This window comes from Squalius cephalus (genome assembly GCF_949319135.1).
Source record: "Squalius cephalus genome assembly, chromosome: 13".
Taxonomy (NCBI): Eukaryota; Metazoa; Chordata; class Actinopteri; order Cypriniformes; family Leuciscidae; genus Squalius; species Squalius cephalus.
The window spans coordinates 31,155,781-31,177,605 of NC_137134.1; the positions used below are offsets into that span (position 1 = coordinate 31,155,781).

At 38.2% G+C, this 21,825-nt stretch overlaps 1 protein-coding gene and 1 long non-coding RNA gene across 2 annotated transcripts in view; one reads left to right on the forward strand and one right to left on the reverse strand.

Moving 5' to 3' along the window:
- The window catches only part of LOC307169983, a 553,579-nt gene that overhangs the window by 224,137 nt on the left and 307,617 nt on the right, over window positions 1-21,825 (reverse strand). The window contains exon 2 of the long non-coding RNA XR_013823257.1: window positions 12,960-13,043. This is a non-coding gene — a long non-coding RNA (uncharacterized lncRNA). The remainder of the gene's footprint in view (window positions 1-12,959; window positions 13,044-21,825) is intronic.
- The window catches only part of LOC307169921 (uncharacterized protein), a 181,525-nt gene that overhangs the window by 81,849 nt on the left and 77,851 nt on the right, over window positions 1-21,825 (forward strand). The window lies entirely within an intron of this gene.

A 21,825-nucleotide genomic window follows, 5' to 3' on the forward strand; every position in this document is an offset into this window, starting at 1 on the left:
CTTGCTCCGATCAAAACAAACGCACATGAGCAGCGGTAGAGAGGGGGAGGAGGCCGCCGCAAATGAGTTTTTTACGACTGTGTTGTGAAATATACGCCCCACCACAGCTGTAGGGGGAGCTCGTGGGGAAAACATGCGACAACAAAAGGGAAAATCAGCGAAGAAGTGACTAGAGTTCGCTAGACTTGCCGAGTTCGGCTTTAAAATGAACCACTGGGACTTGCCATCCTAGGTCACATTACCATAAATATAAAATAAAATTACTATAAGATAAAATTACTTCAGTTAAAGGGATAGTTCACTTTAAAATTAAATTTAAATTAATGGTAAATATATTTGGTAAAATACCAAAATTTAATTTCAAAGTGAACTATCCCTTTAATTTACCATCGCATGTACCCTTTGCTAACACATTTAGACTACTCTCCCTTATGCTGTCCGAAAGGTATATGATTTTCTTTCTTCAGATGAACACAAATTTTTGAAAAAATAAACTAGACTTTTAGAAAAATTATCCATCTCTTGTGTTCGTGTGTCGAATAATGCAAGTGAATAGACAACAAAATGCTTAAGGTCAAAAAAGTCCAAACACACATCCTGACAATAATCCAAGAGCATTGTAAAGCTCATATGATAAGTGCATAAAACTTCCTGTGTGAACAACACAGCAGGCTATTTGTAGGCTGCATGTAGTTTCTGGAGCATGCACTTGCATTATATTGGCTTACAATAAATGGATCATTTTTCAAAAAATCTCTGTGGAAAGAAAGTCAGATATACATCTGGGATGGCACGAGGGAGAAAAAAAAAGAGAGAACTTTTTTTGTTTTATATACTGCAGTGGATACTTACTACTGAATGATGGGCTTGTTTCTCTGTTGGTGCTTGGTCTGCTCCGTAAACATTGTTCCAATGCTTGATCTAAAAAATATAACAAAAATATAAAAAAAAAACATTTTTTTTTTAAAGTGTGTTAATTATTACATGTGTGTTAACAGACTATTGATCAGGGTGACATAGGGCCATTTTTTTATGTGTTCCTTAAGTGTTATATAAATCTGGAGAACCCTTACTAACATTAACCAGAGTTTTGCTATACTAACCAAATGGTAATAAAGTACTGTAATCAATCCACCATAAAAACATGGTTTCTAAACTTTTACTATGATAAAAACCAAGGTTAATTTAACAAAGGACCCTGGGAACATGTCATTAAAAGAACAGCTCATCCAAAAAATAGAGTTCTCTCTTTATTTAGGCCTACTCCATGTTGTTCCAAAACTGTATGAATCTCTTTTGTAGAACCTTAATTAAGATATCTTGAGAAATGCCTTCATTGTTTTGTTTTCCCATACAATGGGTTCCATGTTGTTTTATTCCCAACATTCTTGTGTTTCACATAAGTCATTCAGGTTTGAAAATACTTTCATTTTGAAAGAACAAATTTTTGGGTCAGCTAGGCCTGTGAACTCAAGAAGATAGATAAAATATTGTCTGGAGGGTTTGAACCAGTGTGCCTTTGAGCAGAGTTTACATGTTCTGCCTCTATTTCACGTGTATTTTAATATAACACTCACCGCATCTGAAGATCATGTGGCTGGATCATATTTATTCCCAAAATTCCTGGATCATGAGGGAAACACACACATACACAGCAATATTAGCTATTTGTATATTAGCATTTTACTAACAGAGACATTTGCGAAAGCTTGCAAAATTGTACTCACCAACTTCAAAACATATTATGATGACTGATCGGTAACGTTAGGCCTAACGTTATATCCCGCGATCAACAACTAGCCTATTCAAAAGCCTAGTTTGCATATTCTTCTAGAGTCAAAGAGTGTGGTTCAAGTCCCTCTCCGTCTAAAGAGACAATGTTCTCAGTCATTGCAGTCAAAAACTATGCCGAGTTTTTTTTTTTAACTAACGTTAAGTTAACGTTAGCTGACAATATTTACACATGCTAGCAACACATAACATTAGCCTAAACATGTAAGTATATCGATATAGCTAATCGCGTTTAGATTCTCAATTTAACACACTATATTTTGATGTAGCAGAATTGTTTTTATAAAATATAAAGTTATTTAACATTACCTTCCGCAGATTGCAATATGTCCGTTAAACGTTGTTAAAATGCGTTGTCCATATTCCTTGTTTGTTCTTCATTTACATCCCGCAGCTCGCTCAAAATAGAAATGTAGCAGTCCGATGTAAAATAATCCATGTTTTAAACAATATTTGCCACAGAACCGACGTATGCTAGTACTGAAGAACCCGAGCAGCAGCAGCACATATGCACATATACACACACACACACACACACACACACACACACACACACACACACACACACACACACACACACACACACACACACACACACACACACACACACACACACACACTCCAACAGACATATTCAAACTTGACCAGTAAAAGGCGCGCATAGTTGTCATTGGCCAGATTCCTGGATGACAGTCTGAACAACCAATCATGCTCAAAATAACTCGGAGAGACAGCCAATAGTGTGGTAACATTGCAATTACAGGAAAAGATGACATGTTTTAAAAAGTTTTTTGTAGGCTGGCTGTTATATTTATTCAATTGGTTAAATGGCGTTTTCATTGCAGTGTAAAAATTAAACTTAAAATAACTTATATAACAACATATATTTACCACTGCTCTGCTAAACAGCAATTTAACAGAGCAAACAGATTATTAAACAGAAGCAAACTGTAATACTTAAACAGTAATACAAACTGCCTATGTATTCATATAAAATTCTGTATACCTACATGAAAAACTAATGGATTGGTATAGCCTACTCTGGGTGACATTATTACATCCATGTGACCCATAATGACCCTTTTGCACTTTAACAAATGATTGACCTTTCCTTTAGAAACACTCTTATGCCTAATAATGTCTTGCTTTTCACCCTGTGTGGCACTGTTACCGTACACAACCTGTTGGTTTAGGGTTAATCCTCTGTCCAACACAACACTTTGCTAACATTGGCATAATTTGCAACATAAAGTTGCAACATATACCCCGGGTTTCACAGGCAAGGCTTAAGCCTGTAGTCCCAGACTAAAATGCACATTTCAGCTGTTTTACCTGAAAGCAACTTGCACTGACTTATCTTAAAATATGTCAGTGCCATTGTTTTGTCTCAAGATGGTGTGTCAGTGAGAAACATTGAGGAATACCACAATACCTATACTGTAGCAGTGACATTGTCAGGCTTTTCTATTTACAATGAAGTAAGCTAATACCTGCACAAAATATGAGCATTATAATATAACAATATAATATGTAATGATACAGTGGCTTCATAAATTAATTTAAAACATAAAAAAAAAAAATAGTAAAACCTCATGAATACAAACTTCCCAGGAGGACCTAAACGCACTATATGTTCCACCATGAACCCTGTTGGCCTGCTGTCTGACCAGCAAGGTCAATTTAACATGAATTGTGCAGTTTGCTTGTATCCAGAATTACAGAGTTTAAATGTAAAAATACACTTAAATCTAAAACTAATAACATTTACTTAAAAATGACAACACAAGGAAATATGTTAAATTGTTAGTATGGATATAAACCTTTAATATAATGAGCTACATATTTAATTACACAATTTGATTGTAATTTTACACAACTTTGTATGTAATTTAAAAAAAAAACAGGAAAACACTGTATAAGTAATACAGTAATTGTCCTGTGAAAAAAATAAGAATCACTGTAATTTGCAATTAATGATATAATCCTTAAATTAACAGTCAATTAATTAATTTACAGATATTGTTTGTAATTTTACAGAGTTTTGAATATAATTTTTAAAAAAATAGAAAAATTCTGTATAAATAATACAGTAATTGTCCTGTGAAAAAAATAAGAATCACTGTAATTTGTAATTAATGATATAATCCTTAAATTAACAGTCAATTAATTAATTTACAGATATTGTTTGTAATTTTACAGAGTTTTGAATATAATTTTTAAAAAAACAGAAAAATTCTGTATAAATAATACAGTAATTGTCCTGTGAAAAAAATAAGAATCACTGTAATTTGTAATTAATGATATAATCCTTAAATTAACAGTCAATTAATTAATTTACAGATATTGTTTGTAATTTTACAGAGTTTTGAATATAATAAAAAAAACTGAAAAATACTGTATAAATAATACAGTAATTGTCCTGTGAAAAAAATAAGAATCACTGTAATTTGTAATTAATGATATAATCCTTAAATTAAAAGTCAATTAATTAATTTACAGATATTGTTTGTAATTTTACAGAGTTTTGAATATAATTTAAAAAAACAGAAAAATACTGTATAAATAATACAGTAATTGTCCTGTGAAAAAAATAAGAATCACTGTAATTTGTAATTAATGGTAGAATCCTTAAATTAACAGTCAATTAATTAATTTACAGATATTGTTTGTAATTTTACAGAGTTTTGAATATAATTTAAAATAACAGAAAAATACTCTAAAAAAATACAAAAATTTAGAGTTATTCTCTGTAAAATTAGGATTTTTTTTTACAGTGTGCACTGCGTCTGTGGTGTCGGCTGGTACCTCTGCAATCATTGTAGGTGTGTGGGACACAGGAGAGGAAAGTGGCATTTTGGTTGAAAAGTTCAACGGAGACAGGGGAGAAGATCTTGTAGATTGAGATCTAGTAGACAAGTCAATTGGTGAGGATGGAGGTGATGGTGGGGGCTGGTGTTCATGTGACTTGGTGATGGTGAGGTCTACAGGTGTGAGTGAAGGGCATAACGTTTCATGATGTGCTCTTTTATGTTGTGGTTCTTGGGTGATTCTATGGGGTATCCGGGGTGTGTCTTCTTTGAAGGGTTTGAGGTGGTCAGTGTTGATTTTGGGGAATATCCTGCCATTTTCATCCCTTAAATCTGCGCTTTTGTCTTGCAAATAAACAACTTCATATGGTCCCAACCAGCTGCGCTCAAGCTTGCCCCCTTTCCTCTGTTGGGTCCGTATGTTTTGTCGTAAGACCTTCTGCCCTACAAAAAGTGGTGCCTGATTTGCCACCGCAGCCACCCTCTGTCTCCTGTCCTGTTTTCTTCTTACATTTTTTTTACAATGTTGTCCATTTTCTCCTTCAAAGAAATGGCCTTTGAAATGGTGTCCTCTGCGATCACAGATTCCACTGTGCTGTTGACCTTTTTTAGAAACATTGAAGATTGAAATGATTTCACTAAATTGATGCATGATATTTATATGGAACAATGTAAAGGATCACATACCTCATATATCTCCGGCACCTCAAAAGGATATCGTGCCTCCATACCGAACATTAAAAAGAATGGTGATAACCTAGTTGTCAGCTGTGTCTTTGTTCTAAGACCAAACATTACTGCATCTAGGTACTCATCCCATTTTTCTGGTCTTGAATCCACCAGTTTGCACAAGGCTCTGGAGTCATGACCAAAATGAGTTAAATTATGAGTAACCAGTTTTCAAAGACAAATATTTCTCTGAATATTGCATTCCCACAAGCAACCCATAAATGAAGGTTCACCTCTGAATGGTTCCATTTAATTTTTCCACAAGCCCATTTGTTTGTGGATGGTACGGGGCACAGAGGCTTCTCTCCACATTGAGGAAGGTACAGAGCTCTTCATTGATCTGTTTCCAAAACATACATTAACATTAATCTACATAAACAAAAACATGTGTGAAACCATTAAAATATCATGCATATTGAATTTAGTTCATTTAACAAACTTCAAACCTGGTTTACAAACTCAGTCCCTTGGTCAGTTAGAATCCTCTTTGGTGCCCCAAACCTGTAGAAAAAATTTATAATGCAGCGCGAGACAACTGCTGCAGATTTATTTGGGATTGGATATGCCTCGGACCATTTAGTATAGTAGTCAACGAGGACACAAATGTACTCGTTTCCCTGGTTGGTTTTGGTGACTTTCCCCACCAAATCCATACCTAGCAGTTCCAGAGGCTTATCCACCTTAAAATTAAAATAAATACATTCAAATTATGTGCACTCATGAAATACCAGTCTCAAATCCCATGCACATCTGTGGACAAGCTTACACATATTGGGATGTACTTGGGCTCCTGTTTGATGGACAGTCTGCTATATTGGCACTGGGCACACTGCAAAACCTGATATTCAGAAATAAGCACATGAGAAATGCATTCCAAAACATAATGCATTCATATGTTTCACAACAAAGTTAGAAAGGAATAATTTAGGATTTACCCATTTATCAATGTCCACCCCCATTCCAGGCCAGTAGAATCTCGCTGAAATGGCAAGCTTGGTTTTTTCTGTTCCACAGTGTGCGCCATAGGGGCTGGCATGGAATTCTGTAAATATTTGGTTGGCCTCTTTTTGGCCAATGACCACTTTTTTCCTCGAACCCATACAATATTTTGAGGAGATGTAGTAAAGTTGACCATCTATTGAAATAGCTTTATTGTTAGTAAAGTCTAAACAATAACCACGGAGGTTCTGAATGCCTAATGAAAGAAATAGGATATTTTAAACTAAAATTGCAGGATAGGTAATATTTTATGTTCTATTTGCCAAGAAGGCTATAGACCATGGACAAGTATGGGTTTTTTTGTTTCTATCAAGTCTTGGTGTATTACTATACCTCACTCCTGTCTGTGGAGCTATGTTATCTTCACTTTCAAAAATAATTATAATTTAGAATAGATTACTTACCATGAATTTGGAATTTGGAATTAGTCTGCGAATCACATATTTTTGGTCCTTTTTTATACCAAATGGATATGTGCCTTGAGTTTTATAGCTCATGATTTCTTCATACATTTTTGGATCCATTGTTGGAATGTGCCAGCAAGAATAGAAATTCAGGTGACAATGTTGTGTGGTCATCTCCCCATTTATAACACCATTGATTCATTTGATTAATTAAAGCTAATTAGTGCCCTCAGAAATCGTTAATGAATTAATTACTAGAATGTTATGTTGCACCCATGTATCTTGCATGTGAAAAATATTAAAGAAAAAATAGCAATATGGTTTTATTCATATTTATTTATTTATTTTCATACAGGGGATATAAAAGGTGTCACCTGAAAATGTGTTTACCTTTTGACAATAATATGATGAACTCTTTTTTTAAATGTGTATTTTGGTGACATTTAACATATTTATACATTTTGTATACTGTTTACAACGTTGTATTTCATAAACCTGTCATCTCTGACGTTTTGCAATCTTTATAAATAATACAGACATAATTATATAAAGACAATAATATAAGGCATTGAGTTTTTGTTTTGACAGAAATATTACTGGAGTGTGAGAACCATTTTATTATGCTGACAATTGAATGTTGCGCCAATGCGTTTGGCCTTTGTCGCTTTCCGTACTTCCAGTTGTGGTTTGATGCATGTTCTAGGCATGCGCATACATGCCTCTTTGAGGGGGAACACAAATTCCTGTAGGGAACAGAATCGACTGCTACACCGGAGCACGCTTCTGCCGTTCACGACGCAATGAAGAAAACCAGAAGAAAAGTGCTTTCTCTTACAAACTGATGAACAGATTTATAATTTATGCTGCGCTACAATTTTTACTTGATTGTGCTGCACATATCAGAAGATTATTACAGAGGCAGCTGACTTTGATGGAGTCCCACCAACATATTCATCCAAACATAGACATTGTTCAGCATTCTGCAACAAATATTGTTTGGATTTTCTTGACTATTTTAAGTCGTAAAGTAAGCAGGGTATGTTAAAATGTAGCACATGATTCGGCAGGCATGTATTCATGATGATTCATGAACCTCTACAGCGCCCCACAAATTTCCAATGTAAATATGTGGTGAAAAACGGAACTGCAGCTTGGTCTCATAGAGAGACATTGGGGCAACTTATTTTCACATGACGTTACCTCAAGTAGGCCAAACCTCGCTCCAGACCAAGACGATAGTATATCAGTCGCTTCAGCATTAGGGGATGTTCTGTATATATTATTTGTATGTTATTTAAAAATAACCTCACTGCAATGTTCTGGGAACATTACATTATGGTTGTTAAAAAATGTAAATAAAATTAACAGTTTGTTAGTTGGTAAATATTAGTTGGTTCCCAAAAAAAAATTACCAAACGGGAACCAAATATCTACGTTCTGTGTTTGTTGGGTATAGGGAAGACACTTATGTTTCACTTAATCCTGGGAGAATAAAACTTCAAATTTATCTGTATGAATATATGATGATCATTATTTGGTAATATAGCCTATATGTAAAAGGAGGGGGCAATATATGAATCAGGATGTGGTGTGTATGATGTTCATTAAATTGTATAAGGTCATTCATTAGACTTGTGTATGTTTTTCTGATGAGTATAAATTAATGATGTTCTGCTGTATTACATTATGATTCCAGTCATATTTGGCTGTTATGATCTGTGGAAGAATAAAAAAAAATGTTTTCGCAGTACTTTCCTGCATGTAGTGTATAGCCTATATTTGTTCCACTATTAAAAAAGTAATTTATAATTAAATGTTAATTTTTTGTTCAGGTGTTTTCATTGCTCAGACAGGTGTGGAATCATAAACTCTTACTCATAATAGGTATTGCCACAGGTACAGGCAGGATTACTCTAACACCAAAAACCACTTAACATAGACGAGAACAGACAAAGACTGACTGAACAGAAGGAATTAAATACACACACACTGATTGACAGAACACAGGTGATATAAATGAACTAATAAAGACAGACAGGACGCCACAGAAACCCAACACTGACAATATTAAACTCCAACAACATGATAAAAAAGTATATACTGATTATTTAATAAGATTTAGTTTGTGAAAATCTATATCCTTATATTTAAATATATAAAAGAAGTTAAAATATGTTTAATATATTCTAATTAACCATAGAACCTGTAATAATACTGAGCTTAGTATTATTGCTCAAACAGGAGGTGAAATGATCAGATAGACTTGTGTGTTATTTTGCTTTTAATATTGGTTCTGGTTCCTCTGAGTACAGCAGCATCTCTTTATAGCGCAATCTATCAGAAAAAATCACAATATTCTTAGTATAGAGAGATGTGATTTCTGCTTCGGACACTGAGCGATGATGTGTTTCTGATTTAGCTTAATGTGTGTGAGACTGGCATAGATCACCAGACGCCGTAATTCAGCCTGTTTGCTTTCATCAGTTTTTAAAGTATTTTAATTATGAAATTCTACAGTACATTTAAATTGTATGGAATGGATAGGGTTAGGGTAAGGTTTAGAGTTGGTGGTAGGTTTTTGCTATTACCAGACAGCAACATATCAGCCCAGATCCGGCCCACATCTGGTACACTTGGATTCCACACACACCAGATGTGGGCCGGACCTGGGCCGACACTATGTTGCTGTCTGGATAAGGACGATGAGTCTGTATTAATTGGATAGTATAATTTATTTTATGCTTTACAACTAACTGTTATTTCATACTTCATGAGTTTCAAAAGCAATACAAGCTAGTCTTACAAACATTTCATAAAACATAAAATTACTTATAATTAAAAGATTGTTTTAGTCAATGATATCCACGGCTTGTTTCTTCATGGGAGGCGTAACGTTGTAGTAGGTGTAACTTGCAGTGGCAATTGGAGGAGCCTTTGACGCTATTGCACGTATCCACCTCTAATCACAGCTGGCTTAATGGATCATTTTGAAAAGGTAATAAAGTTCCAATGTTAAGCATAAACTTCAACTGTTCACATTTACAAAACGATGTATAGTTTGTGTAATATGATAAATCGTCTGAGCTGTTTTTCTTGATTGATTACAGAAATGCCAATTTTCAGTATCAGTCTGCATAACGAGCTGTGTTGTAGTGCGCCGTCTAGAGCCATAACTAGGAATTCACCGTTCCAAGAATAAAAGTGAATGTTTATTGCAGCAGTGTTGAAATCACATTTCAGATGTAAACATAATAATAATCACTCAAATCATGACTTAGTTCATTTATATTACAAATTCACAAATAATTTAGTGGTAAACAAACTCACATTTGATCCGTTCAAGAAAATAGTGTTTTATTTAAGTTCAACTTTAAGGCACTTTTAAAGATAAATAATTACATTTTCTAAAATAAGAATTGCAATCCGAGTGCCAGGGGAATTTTACTTATATATAGGCCTACTTATATACACTTACAATATTTCAACAGTTTACTTAAAATTTGTGTTACAGAAAAAGTCAAACATCCAAACTCAAAACATTGGTAAAAGTAGCAGGGCATTGTCATATAAATTTGCCTATTTAGCCTACACATAATATATTTAACAAACAGATCACGTTTGTTTCACGCTATATAGGGAGGTTCCCAGTGTATATTTTCTCTTAGTGAAAGAACTGCAGAACGACCCTTATGCTAGCCTGTTTGTCTGAGGGAAAAAAGGTGGTGAAAATAAAGCTTCTCTTTAATTTACTCGCAATGATCTTATTTTTACACGACCTCGGAACGACAATTGTTTATCTCTCTTTCGATTAACTAATTAATTTATAATTCCGTATTATTTCTGATAAATGGTAGTGAAATGTGTTTGTGATAAAACAATGTGGACTTATTGTAATGGTTTTAGAGACGTTTGAGAGCGCGGGGACACAATCGAGTGCTGCATTTCCCCAACACATGAAATAAACCCTACAAAATCATATTAGGCTAAATGTCCAACAGTAATGTGATCGTACGCGTCAAAGGGTCAAAGACGAAGCGGCTACGTCATCGCGCCAGAGTGCGTGGATACGCATCCCAAAATATTACTTTCTCTTTGGCGTCGATGTGAGCAGAGGAGGACCACATTTGCGCTATTGTGCATCATAAGATGCAATTATTTTTTAGTGGGGAGAATGAAGCTTCTGTTGATGTTGACTTTATTTCTCGTGTGTTTTATCAATCACGGTAAGATATTAAGCTTATGTTATTGTCATCTTTATCTAATCGATTTATATTTGAAAGCAATGCATTATCATTTGCATTTTGCTGTGTGTGTGTGTTTGTACTTGACGACTGTAAGACATTTAGGTTTGCATCCCACACAAACTCATTTCAGGGAGTGGCATCATCCAGACACACACAGATCAAGTATCAGCATATGAATCTCAACAATGATGGCATGAAATGAAAAGCTTCATGCTGCAGTGCATGCTGGGTACCAGCACAGTAGAGAACTCATTGGTGCTTCTCATCTCCTCCTGTTTAGGATGCAAGGAAAGAAAATAAAGACAGAGGAACATCTTATTTGTATGTTAGAATATTATTGATTACTCGAGCTTCACAGCGTCATCAGCTGCGCTCAAAGTATCTGGCCTTTTGTTGTTGAATTTTGGTCATTTAAATTAATAATAATTAATAATAAAGCAAGATGCCATGTTGAAGTATGTGAGATGTGTGGTTTATTCAAACTGCAAAGGGTAAAGCAAGTAAAAATGATTGTGACAGATGTGAAGGGGAGGAGAATTTGTGTGCATCAGGTTTCTGGACAAGAAAGACTTCCGTATAGGAGACACCTGTGTATCCTCACTCATCACCTGAAGCTTCCTCACTCCTCGATCCTCACAGTGCAGTTAGAGAGTTGTCCTTAACCCTCTATGGATATGCAATATGATATCAGTGAGGAAATAATTGTTTGTTATGTTTTTCCTGCTTAAAAATGGACACTATAACAATATCAATAAACATTATCATAATTTTTGTAATTTATTTAATAATTAAAAGTTTGTTGCCTCAAGGCAACATTGTACCACAATGGACAAATTTAAACATTTGACATTTTCATGAAGAAAAAATGTATATATTTATTGAAAACATCAATTTCTTTAACTAAACACTTGAGCAAACATATTTATCAAGTCTTTAAGGAATTACACATTTCATATTTAATTAAAAGTAACATTTATATCCAGCTGTTGCCCTCTGGCAACATTGTATCATCGTGGAACAGAAGTACTAAAACCCATCATATCATCCAAGTTATCATATCAAAAGATTACAATCGGTGTTGTTTCAAGGTAAAACAGTAAAGGGGTGGTTGATTATGATTTAACTTTAGTTAGTGTTGCTGTTTGAGCATAAACAACATCTGCAAAGTTACGACGCTCAAAGTTCAAAGCAAAGGAAGATATTTGCTTTTAAAGAAATTATTTTTTAAAGGACAAGTTCGGTATTTTACACTTAAAGCCCTGTTTACAGATCGTTTCTGATGAAATAGAACAGTTGAGATAAAAATGTGGACACATGCTGCTGTCCCGAGAATTTTAGGTTTATTTCGCTTCTCCCCCCCACCTACAGAATGGCAGCCTATGGGCACTGGAACAATCCTTCCTAAAACGCATTAAACTTTCGATTACAAAGACGTGAAACTCACCGAGTGGTCAGGGGTGTTCACTGATATGCTCACACAAAAATCGCTGCAAAATATGCTTTCCAACAGGTTTTATCGTAGTTTTTGTCCAACTCCATTGACTTGTATTGAAAGACTGTGTGCGGTACGGTATTACTCCGCCGCTTCTTCTTCTGCTTCTTCGGTGTATTCAATGAAATGCCAGTAGTTTGCTTGCAATTGGCAAAGGTGCATTATCGCCACCAACTGGGCTGGAGTGTCTATTATTCAAGCTCTCAACGGAAGAATCTACAGGTGTGAGACGTTTGGAAAAATAGGTCCACAGTTTTACAACGAATGGTAAAACACCTGTTGGAATGCATCTCTTTCAGCGATTTTTGTGTGAGCATATCAGTGAACACCCCTGACCACTCGGTGAGTTTCACGTCTTTGTAAACGAAAGTTTAATGCGTTTTATGAAGGATTGTTCGAGTGCCCATAGGCTGCCATTGTGTTGGTGGGGGGGAAAGTGAAATAAACCTAAAATTCTCGGGACAGCAGCATGTGTCCACATTTTAATCTTAACGGTTCTATTTCATCAGAAACTATCTGTAAACAGGGCTTTAAGTGTAAAATACCGAACTTGTCCTTTAAGGATTACAACAAATGGCTGATAGGGACTACACAAGCTTCCTCCCAGGTTAGTGACATCACTAACCCTGTAATTTACATAAACCCCGCCCCCGGGAACGAGATTTATAGATTATCATGACAGAATATGCTAATCAATGACTAGAAGATAACTACACATAAGCTACATAAATTCATCAACTAACCATTCAGAAATGTCCTGTTGCATTCTACATGTTGTCACTTCTTGAGTCTCTCCATCATTGTCTGAATCCAGTTTGAACATAAACATTGACATTTCCAGTGCATGTCTGTGTGAGGTAAAAGGACACAAGCTCCGCCCCTGTGCTGAGAGCAGCAGCTCATTTGCATTTAAAGGGACACACACAAAGACGGTGCGTTTTTGCTCACCCTCAAAAAGTGGCAATTGTAACATGCTATATAAAAATATCTGTAGGGAATTTTGAGCTAAAACTTCACATGCACAATTTGGGGACATCAGACTTATTTTACATCTTGTGAAAAGGGCATTATACCACCCCTTTAATAATCACCATAACCGTATCCTAATATGAACCTCATCCTAACTCTACTGTCTCTCCGGTAGAGGAGCCAGGCCTCAACAACAGCAAGATCAAACATGTGGAAGACCTCCCTGGCCGACCTAATGACCAGGGGCCTGACGGGAGCCCCCCGATCATCCGAGACCCCCAGAAGTAGCGCTGCCTTCATCCTCAGTTTGGCGCCACTCGCCCCTGTCCCACTAACCCACTATTTGTCCGATTGCCCACTATAGTGGCCAAATGTCCCGTTGACCCCCCTGACCGGTCCCAAGCCACGCTCCCATCCCACGAACCCACTATTTGTCCGATTGCCCACTATAGTGGCCAAATGTCCCGTTGACCCCCCTGACCGGTCCCATGCCACGCTCCCGTCCCACGAACCCACTATTTGTCCGATTACCCACTATAGTGGCCAAATGTCCCGTTGACCCCCCTGACCGGTCCCAAGCCACGCCCCGTACCACGAACCCACTGTTTGTCCTATTACCCACTAAAGAAATAGAAACGGCAGCACAGTGGCTCAGTGGGTAGCACAATCACCTCGCAGTAAGACGTCCCTGGTTCGAGTCCTGGCTGAACCAGAAGTTAGCAGGTTCTCTGTGATTTCCTTCTGGTACAATAGTTTTAAACACATGCAGCATAGGTTACTCGATACTTGAGTGTCTGTGTGTAAGCCCAGTGATAGACGGGCCAACCGATCAGGGTGATGTGAACATCCAGGAAACAATCAAAAATAACATTTTCATAATGAGTGAATGGAATGTTCCTTTAAAGGGGCATTCCACCCATTTGAACATTGTTTTTTATTTAAAGTGGGTCATATATGTAGTCGAAATGTAAAATAAATTTTGAATTTGGTGCCGAGAAAAGACAAAAAATAACTTCAGGACGCATTTGTATGAAAGACAACAACTCCCACAATGCACCACACTGCACAGCTCCGCAAGCCACTCCCACTAATCCAGAAAGCGCATATCTGCCTATAAGAGAAATCACACTTCCGTCTACAAGGCTATCTACCACCAGAGCTTAAAATTCATTTCACAATCACACAAAATGTCTAGTTAGTTGGCGAACTCATAGTGCATTACTCCTCGATTGCATTTCTTTCGAAAAGGTGAATTATTGCATGGTGCCTGGATGTTCAGTCAGAACATATGCGGTGCGAAACTAGGATAGTTCTCAACACAAACGTCCGTGTCCTCGTCTGATTCTGAGATTTCGTCCAGGAGAAATTGTCATCGTTGAAATTCTTTGCCGCAGACGGACTCTATCTCTGTGTTCGTAGCGCTTCGTAGCTGCATAGTGAGATCACCGGCGCCACCAGTCCGCCCTAACTCGAGCCAGTCCGGGCTCCTCGTCCGCGGCAGGCAGGTCTTCTGCCTCGGCTGCTCTTCGCTATAATGCGGCTTGTAAAGGTAGCCACAAACACCTGATTCAAGCATCAGACTTCCGAAATCATCTTCCTCTATATCATAATGAGCACTCTCCTCCGCTATTGTCATAACTGTACATCTGTCTCCACAGCGCCTGTTAGCTTAGCTTCAAACAAGATGGAGGATATTGCTTTCAGTTTCAGAGAGTAAAGTCCCACCCACTGATCTGTAATAGGTCTGTAGCGTGAGCGGGTCCCGCCCCCTGGGAAAGATGAGAAACTAGTGTCTGTAGTCTCAACAGAAATCCCCCCCTCTTACACTTCCTCCTACAATGACGCAAAATGGCGATTTTTGCGTCATTGTAGGAGGAAGTGTAAGAGGTAAATAACAGATTTCTCCCATCTCAGGGGAAAATGAGAGAGTGTTGCACGACCATTCAATACTATGACTGGGTTTCTAACAATGCAAAGCTTAATGCAAATGGGTGGAGTGTCCCTTTAACGTTCACATTAACCAAGAAAAAAACATTCTTAATACATAAAAAAACTGGACGTTTTCAATGTGCAAAATAAACATTCAGAAATAACGTTTTTCTAACCTATTGGGAATGTTAGCAAAATGTTCTGACAACTTATTTTTGTTAGTCATCATCATTGAGATTCAAATGCTGATTTATGATGTTTGTGTGTCTAAATGAGGTCATTGTGAAGTGAACTTTCTGTGCACAATGTGTTTTTGAAATTCTTTAGATTGTAAATTATGTTCAGATCTAACTTGTTGTAAAGTTCAGCTCTAACCCCAATCAAAAACAGCTGAAGCAGAAAATTAAAGGTGCAGTCTGTAAGAATGACAGCTAGTGGTTGAAATAGGTACTGCATTCCAAATTCAAAATATTGGAGAGTTGTTTCCCCCACTCCCTACCCCTCCTTACTCAGACGCTCAAGCGGGTTGCCAGTTTCAGGACAGGAACGAGAGCAATTTGTTGCTGAGGATTCTTACACACTGTAAGTTGATGAGTTGATCTATCCGCGTTTTAATATACTCTCGTTCATAGAGAATTGTAGATGATATCGAGGCTTTTTAGGTTGTGTGGAATCTGCCATCTCGTTTGCTGGCTGCAATACGCTGTGTTTCCTATAACTGGCATCCAGGGGTGTCAAAATACTATTGGGTGAACTGGCAGTGGGCGAGATCACACAGACCAAAACAACAACCGACTGACAAGACAACATGAAAACGTGTAAAATAATAAGTAAAATAACTGGCTGTAGAAGTGTTTTTCAGAGAAACAAGTATGTGAACTTAGACTGTTTCATAAATATCTGCAAACCAATTTATGGCATTTTTTCATGTATATGGTTGTTTTTTTTTAGAGTGAAAAAGTTACATACAGCACCTTTAAAGGGTTAGTTCACCCAAAGATGAAAATTCTGTCATCATTTACCCCCCGTCAAGTTGTTCCAAACCTGTATGAGTTTCTTTGTTCTGCTGAACACAAAGGAAGATATTTGGAAAAATGTTTGTAATCAACAGATCTCGGTCACCATTGACTACCATAGTATATTTCTTTCCTACTATGGAAGTCAATGGTGACCGAGATCTGTTGATTACAAACATTTTTCCAAATATCTTCCTTTGTGTTCAGCAGAACAAAGAAACTCATACAGGTTTGGAACAACTTGAGGGGGAGTAAATGATGACATAATTTTCATTTTTGGGTGAACTATCCCTTTAAGATCTTCAGGAGCCCTTGGTAATTACAGACAGAAGTTTTTGATCAGGATTGGAGGATAAATTCCAAGGAATAAAACATTATGTATTCAGATAGAAAAACATTTTCACAGTATTTTCCTGTTGTATAATGTTGTTTTGCTCATAATGAACTGTTGATTTCTTCTACAGGAGCTCCTGGTGTTGATGGAGACCGAGTGTCAGTGAAGGAGGGAGATTCAGTCACTCTAAACTCTGGTGTTCAAACAAACCAACAAGACAGAATTAGATGGTATTATAATGACATTCGCATCGCTCAAATCAATAGAGATCAGAGTAAGATCTGTACAGATGTTCAGTGTAATGAAGATACTGAGAGATTCAGAGACAGACTGAAGCTGGACCATCAGACTGGATCTCTGATCATCACAAACATCAGAAAGTCAGACTCTGGAGAATATAAACTATGGATCACTAGTGGCAGCGACAGTGAAAAGATCTTCAGGATTTCTGTCACTGGTGAGTCATTGTTTAAAAGCAAGTCTTGTACATTTAAATCACATCATTAATGTGTTTAGTGATATTTTTTACAGTGACATTATAAGGATTTTTTTTCTCTTTACCTGTATAGTAATTCACACAGTATAAAGAAGATTTCTTCAAAACACATTTGCTATTAAAGTGAAATTTGTAGATTTAAATATATATTTTAATCAGTATGATTGGAAACATTTTGGTTTTTGCATTGAGTTTTTGCATTATTAGGTTATTAGTTTTGACAGTTGGTTTTGTTCTGGTACACGTGATTGACAGTTTCTCATCATCTCAACTCTGTTCATCTTTTAGAATCATCAGTATTTTTAGTTCACTAGGAATATAGGATTAGATGTAAAATATGTTAATAAGGACAAAACATGGATAAATGTTGCTTATCAGATTGAAAGTCAAGAGAGCGTGTTTTATCTCTTTCATATAAACTCATGTTGTGTGTCTATCCCTCAAAACAAGATCCTTTCAGCATCTGTTAGTTTGTGTTTCAGGTGTTTCTGCTGCTGAACGAGGAGAAGTGAAGAGAAAGGGGGGAGAATCTGTTACTTTATACACTGGTGTAATAAAAAACACAAATGATTTTATTACATGGTATTTTAATGACATTCTCATCACTGAAATCACTGGAGATCAGAGTAAGATCTGTACAGATGTTCAGTGTAAAGAGAGATTCAGAGACAGACTGAAGCTGGATCATCAGACTGGATCTCTGAACATCACAAACATCACAAACACAGACTCTGGAGAATATAAACTACTGATCAACAACAGCAGATTCAGGATCATTAGACACTTCAGTGTTTCTGTCACCGGTGAGTCACATTTTGACATTGTACATTTTCCTTTGAGCAGTTTTAGAAAACCATTTACTATATTTAAATCGACTTAGTAAATGTTTTCATTGTGGCCTGTTTGAAAAAGTGAGCTTTTTTACTCAAAAATAAAATATAATTGAGATCATCTCTATCATCTTCAAAACAGACTCACAATTTTGAAGTCCATTGTTAATAACAAGATACAGTAAGTGCATAATATCAGTCAGTTTTCCTGTGAACCTTGTTTTCTGATGATCTCACAGAGCTGATGCTGTTTTAACTGATGTTGCTCAAAAACACACCAGAAGCTGCAATTTACAAGTTAAATCAAAATCATGGAACTGAAAATAGAAAAATGTTAATATTAGTCAACAGCATTGGTAAAATCAATTATCAGATGATCTCCAGTAATAATGACTGTCTGTCTTCATCCAGGTTCATCTTCAGCTGTTATAGCAGGAATAAGTGCTGCTGTTGTTCTGCTGTTTGTGACTGTAGCAGTCGCTGCTGTGATTTACTGTCGTCACAGGAGAAAAAATGGCAAGTATTACATACATCTGATGATACAACATGTAAATATGAGATTTATTGTGCAAAAAGAATCTTTAGAAATATTTTAAAGTATGTAATTGTTTTCAAATTGACCAAAGGAAGTGTTTGTGTTTTTCAAACAGGAGACAAGACACTGTACAGTGATCATCAGGTGAGATACTGTGAGCACTGAATCTATCTGCAAAACACTGAATTTACAGTATAGCCTACTGACTTTATGTTCGGATGTTTGTATATAGTATATCAATGGCCATGTACTGTATTTCAAACTTCTTTATACCCCTGAAGTGAAGAAAGAAAAATAACTTAATGAGTATATCATCAGAGATACACCAATTCCATTTTGATGTATTCAAGAAAGTGCTGCTCAAATTAAAAACAGGGGTCTTTACATTCAGCAAACATCAGAGGGAAAAACACATTTTTCTGCTTGTGTAACTGAATCAATCCTGAACATTTGTTTTAACAACTGTAAATTTGTTTTGTTTTCTTTTTTTTCAGAGGATTTGTGACCCAGAACAAATGTCCCTTATGGGCAATTCAATGAAGGGTGTCACTAATGAGAAGGGTGACGCTGACGGGGCTCACAGTAGTACGGACGAGTCTTTGAAGAAGGGTGACACTGACGGGGCTGAGAGTAGTACGAACGTGTCTTTGAAGAAGGGTGACACTAACGGGGCTCATGGAAGTACGAACAAGTCTTTGAAGAAGGGTGACACTGATGGGGCTGAGAGTAGTACGAACGAGTCTTTGAAGAACGGTGACACTGATGGGGCTCACAGTCAGAAGAAGGGTGACACTGACGTGGCTCACAGTAGTATGAACGAGTCTTTGAAGAAGGGTGACACTGACGGTGCTCACGATAGTACGAACGAGTCTTTGAAGAAGGGTGACGCTGACGGGGCTCACGATAGTACGAACAAGTCTTTGAAGAAGGGTGACGCTGACGGGGCTCATGATAGTACGAACAAGTCTTTGAAGAAGGGTGAAGCTGACGGGGCTCACGATAGTACGAACAAGTCTTTGAAGAAGGGTGACGCTGACGGGGCTCACGATAGTACGAACAAGTCTTTGAAGAAGGGTGACGCTGACGGGGCTCATGATAGTACGAACAAGTCTTTGAAGAAGGGTGACGCTGACGGGGCTCACGATAGTACGAACAAGTCTTTGAAGAAGGGTGAAGCTGACGGGGCTCACGATAGTACGAACAAGTCTTTGAAGAAGGGTGAAGCTGACGGGGCTCACGATAGTACGAACAAGTCTTTGAAGAATGGTGACGCTGACGGGGCTCACGATAGTACGAACAAGTCTTTGAAGAAGGGTGACGCTGACGGGGCTCACGATAGTACGAACAAGTCTTTGAAGAAGGGTGACGCTGACGGTGCTCACGATAGTACGAACAAGTCTTTGAAGAAGGGTGAAGCTGACGGGGCTCACGATAGTACGAACAAGTCTTTGAAGAAGGGTGAAGCTGACGGGGCTCACGATAGTACGAACAAGTCTTTGAAGAAGGGTGAAGCTGACGGGGCTCACGATAGTACGAACGAGTCTTTGAAGAAGGGTGACGCTGACGGGGCTCACGATAGTACGAACAAGTCTTTGAAGAAGGGTGACGCTGACGGGGCTCACGATAGTACGAACAAGTCTTTGAAGAAGGGTGACGCTGACGGTGCTCACGATAGTACGAACAAGTCTTTGAAGAAGGGTGACGCTGACGGTGCTCACGATAGTACGAACGAGTCTTTGAAGAAGGGTGACGCTGACGGGGCTCACGATAGTACGAACAAGTCTTTGAAGAAGGGTGACGCTGACGGGGCTCACGATAGTACGAACAAGTCTTTGAAGAAGGGTGACGCTGACGGGGCTCACGATAGTACGAACGAGTCTTTGAAGAAGGGTGACGCTGACGGGGCTCACGATAGTACGAACGAGTCTTTGAAGAAGGGTGACGCTGACGGGGCTCACGATAGTACGAACGAGTCTTTGAAGAAGGGTGACGCTGACGGTGCTCACGATAGTACGAACAAGTCTTTGAAGAAGGGTGACGCTGACGGTGCTCACGATAGTACGAACGAGTCTTTGAAGAAGGGTGACGCTGACGGTGCTCACGATAGTACGAACGAGTCTTTGAAGAAGGGTGACGCTGACGGGGCTCACGATAGTACGAACAAGTCTTTGAAGAAGGGTGACGCTGACGGTGCTCACGATAGTACGAACAAGTCTTTGAAGAAGGGTGACGCTGACGGGGCTCACGATAGTACGAACAAGTCTTTGAAGAAGGGTGACGCTGACGGGGCTCACGATAGTACGAACAAGTCTTTGAAGAAGGGTGACGCTGACGGGGCTCACGATAGTACGAACAAGTCTTTGAAGAAGGGTGACGCTGACGGGGCTCACGATAGTACGAACGAGTCTTTGAAGAAGGGTGACGCTGACGGTGCTCACGATAGTACGAACAAGTCTTTGAAGAAGGGTGACGCTGACGGTGCTCACGATAGTACGAACGAGTCTTTGAAGAAGGGTGACGCTGACGGTGCTCACGATAGTACGAACGAGTCTTTGAAGAAGGGTGACGCTGACGGGGCTCACGATAGTACGAACAAGTCTTTGAAGAAGGGTGACGCTGACGGTGCTCACGATAGTACGAACAAGTCTTTGAAGAAGGGTGACGCTGACGGGGCTCACGATAGTACGAACAAGTCTTTGAAGAAGGGTGACGCTGACGGGGCTCACGATAGTACGAACAAGTCTTTGAAGAAGGGTGACGCTGACGGGGCTCACGATAGTACGAACAAGTCTTTGAAGAAGGGTGACGCTGACGGGGCTCACGATAGTACGAACAAGTCTTTGAAGAAGGGTGACGCTGACGGGGCTCACGATAGTACGAACAAGTCTTTGAAGAATGGTGACGCTGACGGGGCTCACGATAGTACGAACAAGTCTTTGAAGAAGGGTGACGCTAACGGGGCTCACGATAGTACGAACGAGTCTTTGAAGAAGGGTGACGCTGACGGGCCTCACGATAGTACGAACGAGTCTTTGAAGAAGGGTGACACTAACGGGGCTCACGATAGTACGAACGAGTCTTTGAAGAAGGGTGACGCTGACGGGGCTCACGATAGTACGAACAAGTCTTTGAAGAAGGGTGACGCTGACGGTGCTCACGATAGTACGAACAAGTCTTTGAAGAAGGGTGACGCTGACGGTGCTCACGATAGTACGAACAAGTCTTTGAAGAAGGGTGACGCTGACGGGGC